This window comes from Zingiber officinale, chromosome 7B (genome assembly GCF_018446385.1).
Source record: "Zingiber officinale cultivar Zhangliang chromosome 7B, Zo_v1.1, whole genome shotgun sequence".
NCBI lineage: Eukaryota > Viridiplantae > Streptophyta > Magnoliopsida > Zingiberales > Zingiberaceae > Zingiber > Zingiber officinale.
In genome coordinates, this window is record NC_055999.1 from 84,418,258 (window position 1) to 84,424,317 (window position 6,060).

Consider the following 6,060-nt stretch of genomic DNA (forward strand, 5'->3'; position numbering starts at 1 on the left):
GATATAATTATAATTATAAACTATAACAAATGAGAAAAGAAATCACCTGTCAACAAGTCGATAACATCAAACTTATTTGTTTCAACTAATCTTCGACATAATTCAGAAATAGTTGATAAATTTTAAAATCTTTCATAGCCAACAACATCAAACTTATAATGATCCAATTACATTCTCAAGTGGTGCAAATCTTGTGCATTAAAATCAAGATGATAGAATTTCTCAGCAAGTCGATAAATGTGATCAGCATTAAGAAGCTTAAAATTTTCTTTACGTTCCAAAGCACAACTAAGATTAAGAAGTTTGACTGCATATTGCACATTGAGATTAATGAGATTACAAATTGAATTCAATTTTGAAAAGAATAACCAAATGGATACATCTTTTTTCAGCAACTACAGTTAATGCTAGTTGAAGTCGATGAGCGAAACAATGTACATAATATGCACATGAATAATCTTTTTAGAAAAGAGCTTGTAATCCATTCTAAGAATCAAGCATATTGCTAGCACCATCATATCCTTGTCCCCGTATATTGTGAATATGTAAGTCATAACGACCAAGAGCATCAGATATCCCTTTCTTAAGTATTGCAGTAGTTGTATCAGTTACATGTATAATTAATGGCGAAAAACCGCTCTTGTAAAAAATTATCAATATCCACAAATCTCAATACAATAGTCATCTGCTCCTTGTTAGATGTATCTCTTACTTCATCAACTAAAATGCAAAATTTCGCATCCCCAATTTCTTTACGAATCTTGTTTCTCACTTGGTTGGCAAGAATATTTAAGATATCTTTTTGAATATCCGGTGAAGTATACTTTACATTATTTTGGAGTTTTCTTTAAAACGATGCTCCCAATACTCTCATTCATTTTCCCTATAAATTCTATCATCTCAATAAAATCTCCACGATTATTAGAAGATGGAGACTCATCATGCCCTCTTAATGCACATGCTTGTAAAGTGAGTCATTGAATGCTTTCAATAGTTGCTGTAAGCCACAATCTATTCTTCTGCTTTTCTTCTAAAGATTGTGCATTCATCACTTTGTCAATATGATAAGGTATATTTATCAAATTATCAAGATATTCCACAGCATTATTATGTGATGAAGTATTGCATCCTATATGTATAAAAAATGTGCATCTATCCCCATCGTTAACTTGCTTCCAATATTTGAATCCATTCGTTGTAAATACAGAATTGCGAGGATGCTCATGTTCAAACAAGAAGCATGGAAAGCAAAATGCAACATCTTTTAAAGGAGAGTACTCTAACCAAGTAAACTTTTAAAACCAATGACTTTAAAATCGCTGATTTTTGTTGGTACAATCGACCTATGCTTGATCGGTATGATCATGGTTTTGATGTGTCTGTCAAAGAGTTTAAGTTAGGCTTTCATATGTGTTTGATATGCGTGTTTGGGTCTTGCAGGACTTGGTGAAACACATATGAGAAGCTTGGTGCAGCTAAGCTTGGGAAGCTCATCATAGGGCTCAGATCCTTGAGTCGATGAAGGATGGTGTGGAAGACATCCGAGGGACCGCCGGACGAGGAGCAACGGAGTGGAGCCGAGGGAAGCGGACTTCAAGGCAACGTGAATGATGACACGGAGAGGAGCCGCGGGCTCGGGTGCATCTAAGGGACAAAGGCCGAGGAAGAGGACTTCAAGGGCGACTCCGGAGAGGATGAGTGTGAGTGTGTAACAAGGTGCAGTCCAGTCGGTTGCAACTTTTAGCAGTCAACTGCACCAGTCGACTGCATGTTTTAGCAGTCGACTGGTAGCGAACAGAAGCATTCTGTTCGCTCAGTTGGTAGCGACCAGTCGACTGCTAAAACTAGCAATCGACTGGTTATAAATGACCGTTGGCCAACCGTTGGTTCTACGAAGTAGCCATTGGCTACGTCCAACAATAGCACCAGTCGACTGATGGTTTTGTCAGTCGACTGGTGCCGAGATGAGTTGATATGATGATCAACTCTCTCCTCTTATTTTTAGGAAGCTTTGGGGCTTGAAGGAGATTACTCATGCTTGCTGAATAACTCCTTAACAATTGTCCAAAGCTTCTAAGTCTACTCTCTTCCTCCCAAAACCTAAACTTCATAATTGTAAAGAGGGAAGAGATCCTTTGTGAGAGGTTTGCACCACCGAGAAGGAGAAAGCTCTAGCCGGAGATTGCCGGGGATTGATTCACCGAAGGATCAAGGGTTCGCCCACCTCAAGGACACGTTGTGGAGTAGGAGCAAGCAATCTCCGAACCACGTTACATCGAGCTTGTTAGCGATTTGGTATTCTTTCTTTATTGTTTTCATTAGTTAGTTATATTTCCGCTTGCGCACTAACTTGTAGGAGAAGAAACGCGATTTGGAGGTGACCTAGCTATCCAACCCCCTTCTAGCCGGTCACCGATCCTTTACAATTTTGACTTCCGAATTTGGTCAGTGGATACTCATTCTTAATAGGTTGATATGATCCCATCTTAATATTGTTGGTGCAATCTTAGGTCAAGGTTAACCTGGTCGACCTGACTCGAGTTGACCTGACTCGAGTTATGTTTTGATGTTTGACGATGTTTGATGAGAAGAGAGTTGTATTCTTGATGTTTGACAAGAATAGGTGTTTGGGAGATTGTAGGTGCAACCTTAGGTCAAGGTTGACCTGATTCGGGAAAAGTCCAAGCAGGGAGCTTGGCACGCGAAAAGTCCAAGTATGAAGACTTGGCACTGGAAAAGTCCAAGTATGGAGACTTGGCACTGGGAAAGTCCTAACTGGGATGTTAGGCAGTTGGAAAGTCCTGGTAAGTGAAGCCAGGCAGTGGAAAGTCCTAACTGGGATGTTAGGCAGTGTGGAAAGTCCTGGTGAGTGAAGCCAGGCAGTGGGAAAGTCCTGGTGAGTGAAGCCAGGCAGTGAGAAAGTCCTAACTGGGATGTTAGGCAGTGTGGAAATCCTGGTGAGTGAAGCCAGGTGAAAGTCCTGGTGAGTGAAGCCAGGCAAGGGAAAATCCAGATGGATCAGGGATGATCAGACTTCTGGTGTTGGAAAGTCCAAGTAGGTCAAAGGGATTGACCGGACACTTGGCAGGGAGTTCTAGCAGGTCAAGGGAGTGACCAGATGCTAGGGATGAAGTACCAATAGGTCAAGGTTGACCGGATATTGGTTTGGAAGTCTTGGAACTTGGTTTGGGCAAAAACCAAGCTCTGGATCGGTCACCAGACCGATCCAGTGATACCTTGTTTTCTCTGATCGGTCTGGTGACCGATCGATATCAGAGCTCTGTTCATCGATCGGCCCGTGACCGATCAAGCAACAGAGGCGAAAGAAACGGTGATCGATCGTCCACGCATCGATCAGTTATGTCCCGATCGGTCGGGACCGATCGGAGACGATGTCGCGAATGAAAGCCAAGAGTAGGGATCGGTGCGTGGACCGATCCATCTTGATCGGTCCACGCATCGATCGAGTACGCATGAAGGTTCAGACCGACCGATCGGCCTGGGACCGATCGAGCAGGCCTTAGGATCCTTTCAGACGGCTAGAGAGGGGTGTGAATAGTCGACCCCAATTCTCTCGATTCTTTCTACAATGTCGAGTTAGCGCAGCGGAAATAAAACAATAGAAGCGACAAAGAAAGAAATCAAACCTCAAACTCGATGGATGTAACGAGGTTCGGAGATTAGGGCTCCTACTCCTCGGCGTGTCCGTAAGGTGGACGAGTCCGGTCAATCCGTCGGTGGATGAGTCCCCGGAGAACCGGCTAATATAAACTCCTTATGGGTGGAGAAACCTCGCCACACTCTTTTGCAACAGCAAACAAAGGAGTACAACAATGGAGAAAACAAACAAGAACAATAGAAATTGTAATACACTTGCTTGCCTCTTGTTGTCGACTGGAACCTTGATGAAGCAGCAGCTTCTCGGATCCAGCAGCTAGAACACCAGCAGGAAACTCACGCAGAGCTTCGACGAGTTCAACAGAACTCAGCACAATGAGAGCTCAACCAAAGCTCAGCAGGAAGCAGAAAAGATTCAGCAGAAGAAGAGCAAGAAACTTTGGCTCGCAGCCGTAGCCCTCCTTTTATAACCTGCGAAGAAAGCGAAGAAAACACAGAAGAAATCTAGCCGTTGCGACGCAACGGCTAGTGCCTGGATCGGTCAGGGGACCGATCAGGACCTATTCTGATCGGTCCCCAGACCGATCAGCTTTCTTCACAGAAAGCTGCCCACCTTCTGTGCGGGTTCTGATCGGTCGATCAAAGATACCGGATCGGTCCACGCACCGATCCCAACCTCAGCGACATCGTCTCTGATCGGTCCCCGACCGATCAGGACATGGCCTGATCGGTCCGTGGACCGATCACCGCTCTCTTTGCCTCTGCTGGCGATCGGTCACCGATCGATCAAGAATCAACAGAGCTTCGGTATCTGATCGGTCACCAGACCGATCAGAGCAAACAAGTATCACTGGATCGGTTTGGTGACCGATCCAGAGCTTGGGTTTGGCCCAAACCAAGTCCCAAGACTTCCAAACCAATATCCGGTCAACCTTGACCTATTGGTACTTCATCCCTAACATCTGGTCACTCCCTTGACCTGCTAGAACTCCCTGCCAAGTGTCCGGTCAATCCCTTTGACCTACTTGGACTTTCCAACACCAGAAGTCCGATCATCCCTGATCCATCTGGATTTTCCCTTGCCTGGCTTCACTCACCAGGACTTTCACCTGGCTTCACTCACCAGGATTTCCACATTGCCTAACATCCCAGTTAGGACTTTCCCACTGCCTGGCTTCACTCACCAGGACTTTCCACACTGCCTGGCTTCACTCACCAGGACTTTCCACACTGCCTAACATCCCAGTTAGGACTTTCTCATTCACCTAGCTTCACTCACTAGGATTTTCACCTGGCTTCACTCACCAGGATTTTCCACACTGCCTAACATCCCAGTTAGGACTTCCCATTCACCTAGCTTCACTCACTAGGATTTTCACCTGGCTTCACTCACCAGGATTTTCCCGAATGCCTGGCTTCACTCACCAGGACTTTCACCTTCACCTAGCTTCACTCACTAGGATTTTCACCTGGATTCACTCACCAGGATTTCCCGACTGCCTGGCTTCACTCACCAGGACTTTTCCCCGTGCCAAACTCCCTGTTTGGACTTTCCCCGTGCCAAGTCTCCATACTTGGACTTTTCGCGTGCCAAGCTCCCTGCTTGGACTTTTCCAGTGCCAAGTCTCCATACTTGGACTTTTCGCGTGCCAAGCTCCCTGCTTGGACTTTTCCGTGCCAAGTCTCCATACTTGGACTTTTCCCGAATCAGGTCAACCAGGTCAACCTTGACCTACGGTTGCACCAATAATCTCCCAAACATCTATTCTTGTCCCACATCAAGAATAGAACTCTCTCACGAGTGTCAAACATCAACATGCAACACAACTAGGTCAACCTTGACCTAAGGTTGCACCGACAATCTTCCCAAGTCAAACATCAAAATACAACTCGAGTCACGTCAACTCGAGTCGGGTCAACCAGGTCAACCTTGACCTAAGGTTGCACCAACAATCTCCCCCTTTTTGATATTTGACAAAACCATAATCAAGTTAGGTTAACCCGATAACCTAACTTAGGTTTTCCAACCATCTTCCAATGTCCAATGTTCTTTCCTTGAACATTCTCTAGACATTCTCCCCTTAGGTTAACCTGATAACCTAACTTGGGTTCTCTAATAATTCTCCCCCTTTTGACACACATCAAAAGTATTCCAATGTTCTTCCTCGACATTCTTCCCCTCGCTTAGGTTAAACCGATAACCTAACTTGGGTTCTCCAATAATTCTCCAATGAACACTCTCCCCTTTTTGACACACATCAAAAAGAATAAGGAGGGTATCAAGGTCAAGAGTTTCTTCCTAATGAAAGTCCCATACCTTTCATTGAAACTCTTATTTTCCCTCGATACTAAGCTCAACAATCCACTTAGTGATAATCCCATATCACTAATCCTCAAGGAGTAAAATCCCCTAAAAGTCAACTCCCTTGACTAATAGTTAAA